This window comes from Protopterus annectens, chromosome 5.part1 (genome assembly GCF_019279795.1).
Source record: "Protopterus annectens isolate FY-2018-M chromosome 5.part1, PAN1.0, whole genome shotgun sequence".
NCBI lineage: Eukaryota > Metazoa > Chordata > Ceratodontiformes > Protopteridae > Protopterus > Protopterus annectens.
In genome coordinates this window covers 753,435,065-753,451,741 of record NC_056736.1, presented here as the reverse complement: position 1 = coordinate 753,451,741, position 16,677 = coordinate 753,435,065, and the positions used below count along the sequence as shown (strand labels likewise).

The window sequence follows — 16,677 nt, the reverse complement described above, 5'->3', positions numbered from 1 at the left end:
CTAATGGATTTGTTTTTTTTTTTTAAGGTGGAGCATGTTCATTAATTCTGGGTTGGACATGGCCTTGTAAGTCAGGCAGAGGTCGCCTCTGAGCAGGCGGTAAGCAACTGAGTAGAGCTGTAGTTTCTTTAGCCTAGTGCATAGGGCAACTGTTTGAGGCCCATAATCCTTTTGGTAAGGAACTTTTGGGGTCTCTCCAGCTGCTGCAGGTGCTGGGTAAGGTACATCCCAAATGTGGCATTGTACTTAATTATGGGTCTGATGAGTGAGGAGTATTGGGGCACAATGACCTCTCTTGATCTAGACAAGAACCCTTTAGTTATAAGTTGGGCAATATAGAAGGATTTTCTGACTATTTTGGCAATGTGATTGTCAAAGGAGAGGTTACTATCAACCTGGGTCCCCAGATTCCTAATTACTTCTTCTGTACTTAGTGGGTTTCCTCCTATGTGGTAATTAGTGGGCACCTTGTTTTTCCCAAAGGGGATGACTATGCTTTTTTTGGCATTAGGTTTGAGGCCATGGCTTTGACACCAGGCATCTGTCTCTGTAAGACCCTTTTGGAGGATGCTTGTGTCGGCCAGGGAGTCTATTATGGCTCCCAGTTTGCAATCATCGGCGAACTTGGTAAGCCACAATCCTTTTGTGCTAGCCTGTACTTTAGAGAAGTATATACCGAACAAGAGGGGCCCCAGGACTGAGCCCTGTGGGACTCCGCTTGTAACAGGTTTAGAGTCGGACATGGCACTTCCAACCCTGACCACATGCATTCTATCCATAAGCCAGTTTGCAACCCATCTTGTGACGTATGGGTTGATGTTTAAGCTGATTAGTTTGTTTATGATTCTAGAGTGAGGTATTGTGTCGAAAGCCTTAGCGAGATCCAGATAGGCAGTGTGAACTGCCTTTCCCTCATCTATGGCCTTGGTGACTGTTTCAAAAAAGTCAACCAGGTTTAGGAGGCAGGATCTGCCTTTAACAAAACCGAACTGGGTAGGGTCCAGTGTCTGGAGGTTCCCAATGTCTTTGTTTATGAGATCCATAATGATACACTCCATAGCCTTGCAAATTAGGCTAGTCAGACTTATGGGGCGATAGTTCCTAGGATCCGTTGTGAGGCCACCCTTGTGGAGAGGGATCACTGTTGCTGTACGCCATTCCTTGGGTACATAACCTGTTTTAAGGCTGAGTTGGAATAGTGAATTTAAATGGGGGTTTAGTTCTTTCTGGAGCTCATGCAGGACGCAGCCTGGTATTCTGTCTGGTCCCATAGACGCTGTGTTTTTAGCTTTGGAGAGGGCTGCTTTTACCTGTGTGTCTGAGATATCTGGGGGGCTACATTCATCCGGGATAGACACAGGCCTTTTTGGGGGGAAGGGGGGGTAAAGTTTGCACTGAACCTGTCAGCCAGAATGTTGGCAATGTCAGACGGTTCCGTGTATTTTGTGCCGTTTTGTACTAGCTCTGAGCAGATCTGGGTGTTTCCTCCCAGGTTCCTGACGTAACTGAAGAATGCCTTGTGATTATCTTTGGAGTCTTTAGCAATTTTTCTTTCAAAGTTTGCCTTTGAGGCTTTTATGGTGGAGCGAAGTTTCTTGCTAATACTGATCAGGGATGCCTTCCCGTTTAGGGCTTTGGCCCTGTCATGTTGTAGTCTCCTCCTTTTGTTGTATAACTTGTTTATGGCTGGGCTCCACCAGACTAGTCTCCTACTTTTGGAGGAGTGAGCCTTGGTTTTACTTGGGATGGCACGATCCATGCATTCCTGTAGGTGCATATAGAGTGCGTTCGTATAGGTTTCTGTGGTTTGGGTAACATTTTCCAATATCTCAGGGGCTTTGAATTTTCTTACTTCTGTCTTGAGGACAGTGAAGTTTGTTTTTGAGAGGTTTTTCACTGTGGTTTCGTTGGCTGGGGGTGGGGTTTGGATGTGGGTGTCCATTGTGATCAGTTTGTGGTCCGATCTCACCAACGAGGGATTTATCTCCGGTGTGGAACATTGATCCCTTATGTTTGTAATGACTAGGTCTAATGTATTTTCCCCTCTTCTACTGTGCTGATGAGGTCATGACAAGACCAAAGTATGCATCTCCACAGCTAGTGTGGTTTGGCTTTATTGGCCTGAATTTGTCCATTAAATGACTTACAAAGAAAAAGGTCATGGGCATTCAGAATTGCCATATAGCTGAAACACCTGATGTTCCTAAGGGTCATTTGCATATATCCCGTGTGGTTCTAATACAAGAGGTTTGAGGCGTCACTCAGTGGAAATTCTATCTTGGCTAGAATTTTCTCTTAGTTTTTTTTTTATAGGTTTTTTATGGGGTTGGCATATTAGTTACAGTCTTTATCTCAGAGATACAAGGTACAGGGTTTGATTCTGACCTCTGGTTACGTCAGGCAGTTATCTCAAAGTATTAAAGGTCTACCTTTTTAATAAGTTCTTTCCTGTGCCAAGGGTGCATTGTTTGAAACTTTCCACCTCCATTTATCTACTATGTGACCTTGAGCAAGTCACTTAACCAGGCAGCACTTTGGAGAATTTGAGCTCCTTAATGGTTTCCTGGACTGTGTGCCTAACAACTAATAATGAACCTATGAACCTTTGTAAAATGATGAGTGCACAGTTGCTGAGCTGATAAATAATGACATAGTTGATGTAAGAAGTGAAAGGACTGTAAGAAACTGTAAGATACTGGAATGAATCTGGAAATAACTGGAAGACCTGGAATCAATGTCTTTATCTTTTAATTAACCAGAGCTGCTCTGAATGAGTGCCAGTCTCTTTTTTATGGTGTGTTGTGGATATGTTTCTTGAAGATCCATCAGCCGTAAGTTTAGTATGAACTTATGAACCTATGAACTGATAAGGAATAGTACAGAAAGTATTGAATTTGGCCCAGACCTTTTCATTTCTAAGGGGGTTGTTGATGAGTCCAGCTTAGTATTGTTCATTAACTGGAATTTACAAGCAGCTAGGATACATGACTGGAAACTACATGATAAAAGGTTGACAATAGATATTCGGAAGCATGTTTTACATAAATACTGGTAGTGATGTAAGACAGAGTTTTTTCACAAACAGTGACAGCAATTATGCCAGTTTGTTTAACTGAAGACGAAACATGGCTCAGTTTTATTCAGACAACAGCCTAGATTTGTACTAGAAAACTTAAAGAGCAGATACAAAGTTTAACCTTTCAGTTGCTATGGTTTAGGCATAGTGCTATGATTTTAGCCCTCAGTTTTAACCTTGCTTCTCCTGGATGTAGTGATGTTCATCATAAAGTCAAAACTGTTTATGGCTACTTCTTCTTCTTCTTCTTTCGGCTGCTCCCGTCAGGGGTCGCCACAGAAGATCAACTGTTTCCATTTCTTCCTGTCCTCTGCATTTTGCTCTGTCACACCAACAACCTGCATGTCCTCTCTCATCACATCCATAAACCTTATCTTAGGCCTTCCTCTTTTCCTGTTACCTGGCAGCTTCATCCTTAGCATCTTTTTCCCAATATACTCTGCATCCCTCCTCAGCACATGTCCAAACCAACGTAATCTTGCCTCTCTGGCTTTGTCTCCAAACCTTCCAACCAGGACTGACCCTCTAATATACTTATTCCTAATCCTGTCCATTCTCGTCACACCCAGTGCAAATCTTAACATCTTCAACTCTGCCACGTCAAGCTCTGACTCCTGCCTTTTTGTCAATGCCACTGTCTTTAACCCATATAACATAGCTGGTCTCACTACCCTCTTGTAGACCTTCCCTTTCACTGGTACTCGTCTGTCACAAATCACTCCTGACACTCTTCTCCACCCACTCCATCCTGCCTGTACTCTCATCTTCACCTCTCTTCCACACTCACCATTACTCTGAACTGTTGATCCCAAGTATTTAAACTCATCCACCTTCGCCACCTCTACTCCCTGCATCCTCACCATTCCTCTATCCTCCCTCTCATTCACACACATATATTCTGCCTTAGTCCTGCTGACCTTCATTCCTCTTCTCTCTAGAGCATATCTCCATCTCTCCAGGGTCTCCTCCATCTGTTCCCTACTCTCACTACAGATCACAATGTCATCTGCAAACATCATAGTCTACGGGGACTCCTGTCTGATCTCGTCTGTCAACCTGTCCATCACCATTACAAATAAGAAAGGGCTCAGAGCTGAACCTCGATGTAATCCCACCTCCACCTTAAATGCATCCATCACTCCCACTGCAGACCTCACCACTGTCACACTACCCTCGTACATATCCTGTACCACTCTTACATACTTCTCTGACACTCCCGACTTCCTCATACAATACCACAACTCCTCTCTAGGCACCCTGTCATATGCTTTCTCTAAATCCACAAAGACATAATGCAACTCCTTCTGACATTCTCTGTACTTCTCCATCAACACTCTCAAAGCAAACATCGCATCTGTAGTGCTCTTTCCTGGCATGAAACCATACTGCTGATCACTAATCATCACCTCCCTTTTTAACCTAGCTTCCACTACTCTTTCCCATACCTTCATGCTGTGACTGATCAGTTTAATCCCTCTGTAGTTACTACAGCTCTGCACATCACCCTTATTCTTAAAAATCGGTACCAAAATATGTTTTCTCCATTCCTCAGGCATCCTCTCACTTTCCAAGATTTCATTAAACAATCTCTAGTTAAAAACTCCACTGCCATTTCACATAAACACCTCCATGCATCCACAGGTATGTCATCTGGACCAACAGCCTTTCCATTCTTCATCCTCTTCATAGCTATCCTTACTTCCTCCTTGCTAATCCACTGCACTTCATGATTCACTATCCACACATCATCCAACCTTCTCTCCCTGTCATTCTCTTCATTCATCAGCCCCTCAAAGTACTCTTTCCATCTGCACAACACACTCTCCTCACTTGTGAGTATGTTTCCCTCATTATCCTTTATCACCTTTACCTGCTGCACATCTTTACTAGCTCAGTCCCTCTTTCTAGCCAATTGGTACGGGTCCTTTTCTCCCTCCTTAGTGTCCAACCTTTTATACAACTCGTCATTCGCCTTCTCCTTAGCCTTCGCCACCTCTCTCTTTGCACCTCATCTCCTTATAGTCTTGCCTACTTACTTCATCTCTCTGACAATCCCACTTCTTTATGACTACATACCTTATTAAATAAATAAACTGAGCCTATATAAAGACTCACTTCTACAAGCTTTACAGGTCCTAAAGACCTTCTATTGTGAAAAATAAGAAAGTTTATGTCTTTCTGACCATCTTTTGAATCATGGTTAGGGGTTTGGCAATGTATGCAGACAGTGACTTGGCCTTTGACAATCATGTCTGCAGTAGTAAGGAAATAATTCCTTGTTGTTTATACAGCCTTTCTATGTTTTACTTCATGCTATTCATGTTATTCCTAGTATTAGAAATCACAAATCTCTGGTAGAGTGCATGAAAAGATACAATCCCAGTTCCAGTATGAACATATTTCAGTCTTAGCATAGCCCTCTCTTAATATATGAAGTCTTTGCTAATAGCCCGATACGCAGATGTAATAGCTGGAAATAACACAAAGAGTTATTTTCAGTGAAGGAATGAAATCATACCATAGCCTTGTTAGGCTGTGTGGTGTTGTCATACTAAACTAACATCCCAGACACGAAACCTGTGGTGTGATTCATTATTGCCAGACGCCCTGCCATGGCTTTCTACTCACTCACTCTCATGGAAGGAAGACAAGAGCAAGAAATACATAAAAACAAATGCTGGAAATAATTTCTCTGAGAAAGATTTCACGTTTATATTTTTTGGAAAGGTTCCCAATTCAGAAAGTCAAATAAGCAGACCCTTAAGAAAGCATAGAATGAGAGTAGCGTATCTTGGTTAAATGTAATAATATTCAATTACAAAACAGATGTGAAAAGCATTGCCACAGCACTACATCGGTCAGCCTTGCTTTACACTGCTTGCCATTGTTGCATGTTACATTAGTAAGAAATCAGCATTTTTATAGCCGTTTGCTACAGCTTTTGATGCAGTTGTTAATCGCTCATTACAATCGTATTCATTCTTCGTATCGCAGAGTACTTCCTGTCAAGTTCAGAACATAAGAGTTACTCTTTAACATTACAGATATTTATTTTCTCTTAACTGTATAGCAAGTATTTTTTCTTTCTTTTGTTATTTTTATTAGTAGCTATGTGAATAATTTTCAAACATATTAAATGTCAGTCCATATGTGATTCACACTGGCTGAACAATAGGACACCCTTAGTCAAGGCGGAGAGCATCCTGTTACCCCTCATTCAGGGATTACCATTGGTGTTCTCCAGGGCTCTTTAGTGGGGTAACCTCTTTTAGGTCTATTCTTCTCAAACATAAAAAACAGGAAATGTGTTATGAGTAGTCAGATATGCTAATGACTTCAAAATGTGTTTCATAATTACTTCTAAAAGATGCCAAAGTCTCCCAGTAGATGACATACACTTATCAAGCAGCTGTTTTGTTGACCAAAGTATGTTCACAAAACAGATGCTGACCTAAGGAAATCATATGCATATGTATAAGTGTGTGCGCATGTGTGTGTATGTGGGTGTGTGAGTGTGTGTGTGTGTGTGTGTGTGTGTGTGTGTGTGTGTGTGTGTGTGTGTGTGTGTGTGTGTGTATTTGTGTGTGTTTGTGTGTGTGTGCATGCGCATGCATGTGTGTATGTGTGTGTATATGTGTGTGTGTGTGTGTGTGTGTGTGTGTGTGTGTGTGTGTGTGTGTGTGTGTGTGTGTGTGTGTGTGTGTGTGTGTGTGTGTTTGTGTGTGTGTGTGTGTGTGTGTGTGTGTGTGTGTGTGTGTGTGTGTGTGTGTGTGTGTGTGTGTGTGTGTGTGTGTGTGTGTGTGTGTGTGTGTGTGTGTGTGTGTGTGTGTGTGTGTGTGTGTGTGTGTGTGTGTGTGTGTGTGTACTAACTCACCAATCACTCAAAGATGAAGAAGGGATTAATCTCCCAGCAGAAATGACACACTTCCACCTTGCACTTATAAACAGCACCAGCACCAATTTCCTCAAGAAGACAGCAATCTGGTAGCTCAACTTCTCTGAGCTGAATTTGACCAGATGACACCTTATTCATTTTAAATTAAAAGATGCACCCCTGGTGAGGTAGGAGTGAACTTACCTTTAATGCAGTAAATGTAGCATCATGAGACTGGGCAAAGGGGCATAAATTACCATAACCAAATAAATGGGACGACTGTAAGAAATGCTACAGTCATTATCGATCTCAGAACAGTAACAGACTACGGTTCACGCTTTGAGTGGTGCACATCTCATGAACTCAGGAGAGTATATTCAGTAACCCTTCTAATTCTAAAGCAGTGCCACTCCAGGCATATGATTGTGTCACTTTAAGCTCACTGTTCTGAAATGTTATTTGGTAGATAGCTGCAATTTGTAAACAAACAAACCAAATGAAGGAGTTTAAAAAGGTATTGTCATTCCTTACTAGATAAATCATAGTGCTGGAAAACCTGAGCTATTCAGGCAGGCTTCAGGAATTGACATATTCTCTGTTACAGGTTACAAGATGTAGCCCTGCCTGGTTTGTAAGGCGCTGTCTGAACCAGTCCTGTTTGAAAGTACCACTGGGAGAGTTAGCACAAGATAAGGGAACATAATTCTTATCATAAACATCAAAAATTAAAAAAAAAATGAAAACTATGTCATACAAACTTTCCGGTATTTTGGTATAAACTTTCCCTTAGAATAAGAAGTTGATCATTAACTTCTATCAGCAAGGGACGGCAAACTGAGAACTATAATCCCATCAGCATGTTGTCCCCCAAGGACTTCCTCCCAATGGACTGAGCCTGCATGCCTCCCACAAAAGGCACTGAGGGAACATTCTCAATGGATGTCCAGAACTGACATCTGTCAAGGCAGAAAAGCAGCAGCTTCGCCCTGACTTCCACTTGGATTGCTGTAGTCCTCTGGGTTTCACTGCAAATTAGCTAATCAGTCCTGAGAAGGAACTTCATTTCCACCATTATATCTACAGTCGCATGCTTCCAGTTACTGCTCAAAGCTCATGACCATTGATGAGGATGTAGAAGCTGAGACCTTCTTCAGTTGATTCAGCTCTCACTCCACAAGCACAGGCCAAGGACAATGCTGCAAAGCAGATGGTGCTATTTCTGTCTGCTAGTTAGTCTCTATGTCCATTCTGCCCTCAAACATGAATATGACAACAAGAAATAAACTCCCCTACTTTCAGTAGCTGTTGCCCTCTCACATGCAAATGCTAAGCCATTGAGCCATAACACCTCAAATGAATATGTTGATTTTAATCCATTTTGCACTCATCAGTGATATACATCACAGCACACTCCAACCTCACTTGTTGCAAAGAGGAACAGAAATGCAACCATTGCATCTCCAAACTACATAGTATCCAGAAATTGACTGAGTCATGTTACCCTGGTCATGGAAATTACAAAAAAAAGGGGAGACAAGACACACCCTTGGAGGAATCCTTTTACTCCCAACTTGAAAGTGTTTTACTTAATACTACAGAAACAGAGATCACTGTCATACTGTAACTCCCCAGACAGAGGAACTGAACTTGGGCATGACCCTCACTCCAATCCATGGATAAATTGCATGTAGCAGCCCTGAGACCCTGCTGCAGCACCTCCCATAAGGCATTTCATGGAGCACCACAACATGCTTTCTGCATCTTAACAAACCACACACAGATGGAGCCACTATTAGAAGTGAATGTACCACATGTGACATCAAATGTGAGGAGTCAGCTCTTCAAACTATCAGCCTGCCAAAAGTTCAGGTGAGAAAATGTTTACAGAGAAATAGGGTCCCTCAAGTCTTCCATATGAGAAACTCCACCAGAACACCTCCTTACTTAAATATAATGGAACCTTGATTACACAATCACTCTGTGATACCAAAAGACAAAAATGTTTATTCACCACTCCACATCAGGATGGAATGCACATTACTCCTTCCAAATCAGGTTCTCAACTACTGGATGACATCTTCATTCTAACACCATGGTACAGACTTTCCCAGTGATGCTGATAAGCATTATTGCATTATAACGGGAACCCAGCAATATGGCAGTCTTTCCGAAAATGGGGACTGCTGCTCTGGTTTGCCATTCCAGAGTTACTGTCATGTCTTTGTCTTCCATACAACATGGAAAATGCTAAGTAATTACAACACCCAAAAAATATCTAGTGCCATCTGCAACTGTAAGCATGTCTCATTCCCTCCTGCACCCTTGCAACAGTTTATCATTCAACATAATTTTACATTGATATCTTAGAAGAAGGCCTTTACGTTTACTTATGTGTCTATAATGACTCCTGCTGCTAACACAGAGTGCAGGGTGTTAAAGTATAACCTTATACGTCACGACATTTTTCCGTATTATTTCTTTACAGCCATCACCCCATAACGCCCCTCCTTGATTTTCACAGCACAAAACCATTTCCTTGCTTAAGATAATAAAGTCATGCAAATTGATTCTGAGAACCAGAGACCCTCACAGATTTCTTCTCATTGGAAGAATATTCAGCCCCTTCATTATCATCATACACATTCCCTGTACTTACATCATGCAGAATGCAGGTACATACATCAAACAGAATCCCTGTACTTATATCATACAGAATGCAGGTACATACATCAAACAGAATCCCTGTACTTACATCATACAGAATGCAGGTACATACATCAAAGAATCCTGTGTACTTACATCACACAGAATGCAGGTACATACATCAAACAGAATCCCTGTACTTACATCATACAGAATGCAGGTACATACATCAAACAGAATCCCTGTACTTACATCATACAGAATGCAGGTACATACATCAAACAGAATCCCTGTACTTACATCATACAGAATGCAGGTACATACATCAAACAGAATCCCTGTACTTACATCATACAGAATGCAGGTACATACATCAAACAGAATCCCTGTACTTACATCATACAGAATGCAGGTACATACATCAAACAGAATCCCTGTACTTACATCATACAGAATGCAGGTACATACATCAAACAGAATCCCTGTACTTACATCATACAGAATGCAGGTACATACATCAAACAGAATCCCTGTACTTACATCATACAGAATGCAGGTACATACATCAAACAGAATCCCTGTACTTACATCATACAGAATGCAGGTACATACATCAAACAGAATCCCTGTACTTACATCATACAGAATGCAGGTATAGTCATCAAACAGAATCCCTGTACTTACATCATACAGAATGCAGGTACATACATCAAACAGAATCCCTGTACTTACATCATACAGAATGCAGGTACATACATCAAACAGAATCCCTGTACTTACATCATACAGAATGCAGGTACATACATCAAACAGAATCCCTGTACTTACATCATACAGAATGCAGGTACATACATCAAACAGAATCCCTGTACTTACATCATATAGAATGCAGGTACATACATCATACAGAATGCAGGTATATACGTCAAACATAATCCCTGTACTTACATCATACAGAATGCAGGTACATACATCAAACAGAATCCCTGTACTTACATCATACAGAATGCAGGTACATACATCAAACAGAATCCCTGTACTTACATCATACAGAATGCAGGTACATACATCAAACAGAATCCCTGTACTTACATCATACAGAATGCAGGTACATACATCAAACAGAATCCCTGTACTTACATCATACAGAATGCAGGTACATACATCAAACAGAATCCCTGTACTTACATCATACAGAATGCAGGTACATACATCAAACAGAATCCCTGTACTTACATCATACAGAATGCAGGTACATACATCAAACAGAATCCCTGTACTTACATCATACAGAATGCAGGTACATACATCAAACAGAATCCCTGTACTTACATCATACAGAATGCAGGTACATACATCAAACAGAATCCCTGTACTTACATCATACAGAATGCAGGTACATACATCAAACAGAATCCCTGTACTTACATCATACAGAATGCAGGTACATACATCAAACAGAATCCCTGTACTTACATCATACAGAATGCAGGTACATACATCAAACAGAATCCCTGTACTTACATCATACAGAATGCAGGTACATACATCAAACAGAATCCCTGTACTTACATCATACAGAATGCAGGTACATACATCAAACAGAATCCCTGTACTTACATCATACAGAATGCAGGTACATACATCAAACAGAATCCCTGTACTTACATCATACAGAATGCAGGTACATACATCAAACAGAATCCCTGTACTTACATCATACAGAATGCAGGTACATACATCAAACAGAATCCCTGTACTTACATCATACAGAATGCAGGTACATACATCAAACAGAATCCCTGTACTTACATCATACAGAATGCAGGTACATACATCAAACAGAATCCCTGTACTTACATCATACAGAATGCAGGTACATACATCAAACAGAATCCCTGTACTTACATCATACAGAATGCAGGTACATACATCAAACAGAATCCCTGTACTTACATCATACAGAATGCAGGTACATACATCAAACAGAATCCCTGTACTTACATCATATCATACGGAATGCAGGTACATACATCAAACAGAATCCCTGTACTTACATCATACAGAATGCAGGTACATACATCAAACAGAATCCCTGTACTTACATCATACAGAATGCAGGTACATACATCAAACAGAATCCCTGTACTTACATCATACAGAATGCAGGTACATACATCAAACAGAATCCCTGTACTTACATCATACAGAATGCAGGTACATACATCAAACAGAATCCCTGTACTTACATCATACAGAATGCAGGTACATACATCAAACAGAATCCCTGTACTTACATCATACAGAATGCAGGTACATACATCAAACAGAATCCCTGTACTTACATCATACAGAATGCAGGTACATACATCAAACAGAATCCCTGTACTTACATCATACAGAATGCAGGTACATACATCAAACAGAATCCCTGTACTTACATCATACAGAATGCAGGTACATACATCAAACAGAATCCCTGTACTTACATCATACAGAATGCAGGTACATACATCAAACAGAATCCCTGTACTTACATCATGCAGAATGCAGGTTCATACATCATACAGAATGCAGGTATATACGTCAAACAGAATCCCTGTACTTACATCGTACAGAATGCAGGTACATACATCAAACAGAATCCCTGTACTTACATCATACAGAATGCAGGTACATACATCAAACAGAATCCCTGTACTTACATCATACAGAATGCAGGTACATACATCAAACAGAATCCCTGTACTTACATCATACAGAATGCAGGTACATACATCAAACAGAATCCCTGTACTTACATCATACAGAATGCAGGTACATACATCAAACAGAATCCCTGTACTTACATCATACAGAATGCAGGTACATACATCAAACAGAATCCCTGTACTTACATCATACAGAATGCAGGTACATACATCAAACAGAATCCCTGTACTTACATCATACAGAATGCAGGTACTTACATCATACAGAATGCAGGTACATACATCAAACAGAATCCCTGTACTTACATCATACAGAATGCAGGTACATACATCAAACAGAATCCCTGTACTTACATCATACAGAATGCAGGTACATACATCAAACAGAATCCCTGTACTTACATCATACAGAATGCAGGTACATACATCAAACAGAATCCCTGTACTTACATCATACAGAATGCAGGTTCATACATCATACAGAATACAGGTACATACATCAAACAGAATCCCTGTACTTACATCATACAGAATGCAGGTACATACATCAAACAGAATCCCTGTACTTACATCATACAGAATGCAGGTACATACATCAAACAGAATCCCTGTACTTACATCATACAGAATGCAGGTACATACATCAAACAGAATCCCTGTACTTACATCATACAGAATGCAGGTACATACATCTAACAGAATACCTGTACTTACATCATACAGAATGCAGGTACATACATCAAACAGAATCCCTGTACTTACATCATACAGAATGCAGGTACATACATCAAACAGAATCCCTGTACTTACATCATACAGAATGCAGGTACATACATCAAACAGAATCCCTGTACTTACATCATACAGAATGCAGGTACATACATCAAACAGAATCCCTGTACTTACATCATACAGAATGCAGGTACATACATCATACAGAATGCAGGTATATATGTCAAACAGAATCCCTGTACTTACATCATACAGAATGCAGGTACATACATCAAACAGAATCCCTGTACTTACATCATACAGAATGCAGGTACATACATCAAACAGAATCCCTGTACTTACATCATACAGAATGCAGGTACATACATCAAACAGAATCCCTGTACTTACATCATACAGAATGCAGGTACATACATCAAACAGAATACTTACATCATACAGAATGCAGGTACATACATCAAACAGAATCCCTGTACTTACATCATACAGAATGCAGGTACATACATCAAACAGAATCCCTGTACTTACATCATACAGAATGCAGGTACATACATCAAACAGAATCCTGTACTTACATCATACAGAATGCAGGTACATACATCAAACAGAATCCCTGTACTTACATCATACAGAATGCAGGTACATACATCAAACAGAATCCCTGTACTTACATCATACAGAATGCAGGTACATACATCAAACAGAATCCCTGTACTTACATCATACAGAATGCAGGTACATACATCAAACAGAATCCCTGTACTTACATCATACAGAATGCAGGTACATACATCAAACAGAATTCCTGTACTTACATCATACAGAATGCAGGTACATACATCAAACAGAATCCCTGTACTTACATCATACAGAATGCAGGTACATACATCAAACAGAATACTTACATCATACAGAATGCAGGTACATACATCAAACAGAATCCCTGTACTTACATCATACAGAATGCAGGTACATACATCAAACAGAATCCCTGTACTTACATCATACAGAATGCAGGTACATACATCAAACAGAATCCCTGTACTTACATCATACAGAATGCAGGTACATACATCAAACAGAATCCCTGTACTTACATCATACAGAATGCAGGTACATACATCAAACAGAATCCCTGTACTTACATCATACAGAATGCAGGTACATACATCAAACAGAATCCCTGTACTTACATCATACAGAATGCAGGTACATACATCAAACAGAATCCCTGTACTTACATCATACAGAATGCAGGTACATACATCAAACAGAATCCCTGTACTTACATCATACAGAATGCAGGTACATACATCAAACAGAATCCCTGTACTTACATCATACAGAATGCAGGTACATACATCAAACAGAATCCCTGTACTTACATCATACAGAATGCAGGTACATACATCAAACAGAATCCCTGTACTTACATCATACAGAATGCAGGTACATACATCAAACAGAATCCCTGTACTTACATCATACAGAATGCAGGTACATACATCAAACAGAATGCAGTTACATACATCAAACAGAATCCCTGTACTTACATCATACAGAATGCAGGTACATACATCAAACAGAATCCCTGTACTTACATCATACAGAATGCAGGTACATACATCAAACAGAATCCCTGTACTTACATCATACAGAATGCAGGTACATACATCAAACAGAATCCCTGTACTTACATCATACAGAATGCAGGTACATACATCAAACAGAATCCCTGTACTTACATCATACAAAATGCAGGTACATACATCAAACAGAATCCCTGTACTTACATTATACAGAATGCAGGTAAATACATCAAACAGAATCCTGTACTTACATCATCCAAAATGCAGGTACATACATCAAACAGAATCCCTGTACTTACATCATACAGAATGCAGGTACATACATCAAACAGAATCCCTGTACTTACATCATACAGAATGCAGGTACATACATCAAACAGAATCCCTGTACTTACATCATACAGAATGCAGGTACATACATCAAACAGAATCCCTGTACTTACATCATACAGAATGCAGGTACATACATCAAACAGAATCCCTGTACTTACATCATACAGAATGCAGGTACATACATCAAACAGAATCCCTGTACTTACATCATACAGAATGCAGGTACATACATCAAACAGAATCCCTGTACTTACATCATACAGAATGCAGGTACATACATCAAACAGAATCCCTGTACTTACATCATACAGAATGCAGGTACATACATCAAACAGAATCCCTGTACTTACATCATACAGAATGCAGGTACATACATCAAACAGAATCCCTGTACTTACATCATACAGAATGCAGGTACATACATCAAACAGAATCCCTGTACTTACATCATACAGAATGCAGGTACATACATCAAACAGAATCCCTGTACTTACATCATACAGAATGCAGGTACATACATCAAACAGAATCCCTGTACTTACATCATACAGAATGCAGGTACATACATCAAACAGAATCCCTGTACTTACATCATACAGAATGCAGGTACATACATCAAACAGAATCCCTGTACTTACATCATACAGAATGCAGGTACATACATCAAACAGAATCCCTGTACTTACATCATACAGAATGCAGGTACATACATCAAACAGAATCCCTGTACTTACATCATACAGAATGCAGGTACATACATCAAACAGAATCCCTGTACTTACATCATACAGAATGCAGGTACATACATCAAACAGAATCCCTGTACTTACATCATACAGAATGCAGGTACATACATCAAACAGAATCCCTGTACTTACATCATACAGAATGCAGGTACATACATCAAACAGAATCCCTGTACTTACATCATACAGAATGCAGGTACATACATCAAACAGAATCCCTGTACTTACATCATACAGAATGCAGGTACATACATCAAACAGAATCCCTGTACTTACATCATACAGAATGCAGGTACATACATCAAACAGAATCCCTGTACTTACATCATACAGAATGCAGATACATACAGCAAACAGAATCCCTGTACTTACATCATACAGAATGCAGGTACATACATCAAACAGAATCCCTGTACTTACATCATACAGAATGCAGGTACATACATCAAACAGAATCCCTGTACTTACATCATACAGAATGCAGGTTCATACATCATACAGAATGGAGATACATACATCAAACAGAATCCCTGTACTTACATCATACAGAATGCAGGTACATACATCAAACAGAATCCCTGTACTTACATCATACAGAATGCATGTACATACATCAAACAGAATTCCTGTAGTTACATCATACAGAATGCAGGTTCATACATCATACAGAATGCAGATACATACATCAAACAGAATCCCTGTACTTACATCATACAGAATGCAGGTACATACATCAAACAGAATACCTGTACTTACATCACACAGAATTCAGGTACATACATCAAACAGAATCCCTGTACTTACATCATACAGAATGCAGGTTCATACATCATACAGAATGGAGATACATACATCAAACAGAATCCCTGTACTTACATCATACAGAATGCAGGTACATACATCAAACAGAATCCCTGTACTTACATCATATAGAATGCAGGTACATACATCAAACAGAATCCCTGTACTTACA

General features: G+C 39.9%; 1 protein-coding gene across 2 annotated transcripts in view; it reads left to right on the top strand.

Moving 5' to 3' along the window:
• P4HA3 (prolyl 4-hydroxylase subunit alpha 3) overlaps positions 1-16,677 on the top strand; it is a 1,158,229-nt gene that overhangs the window by 676,170 nt on the left and 465,382 nt on the right. The window lies entirely within an intron of this gene.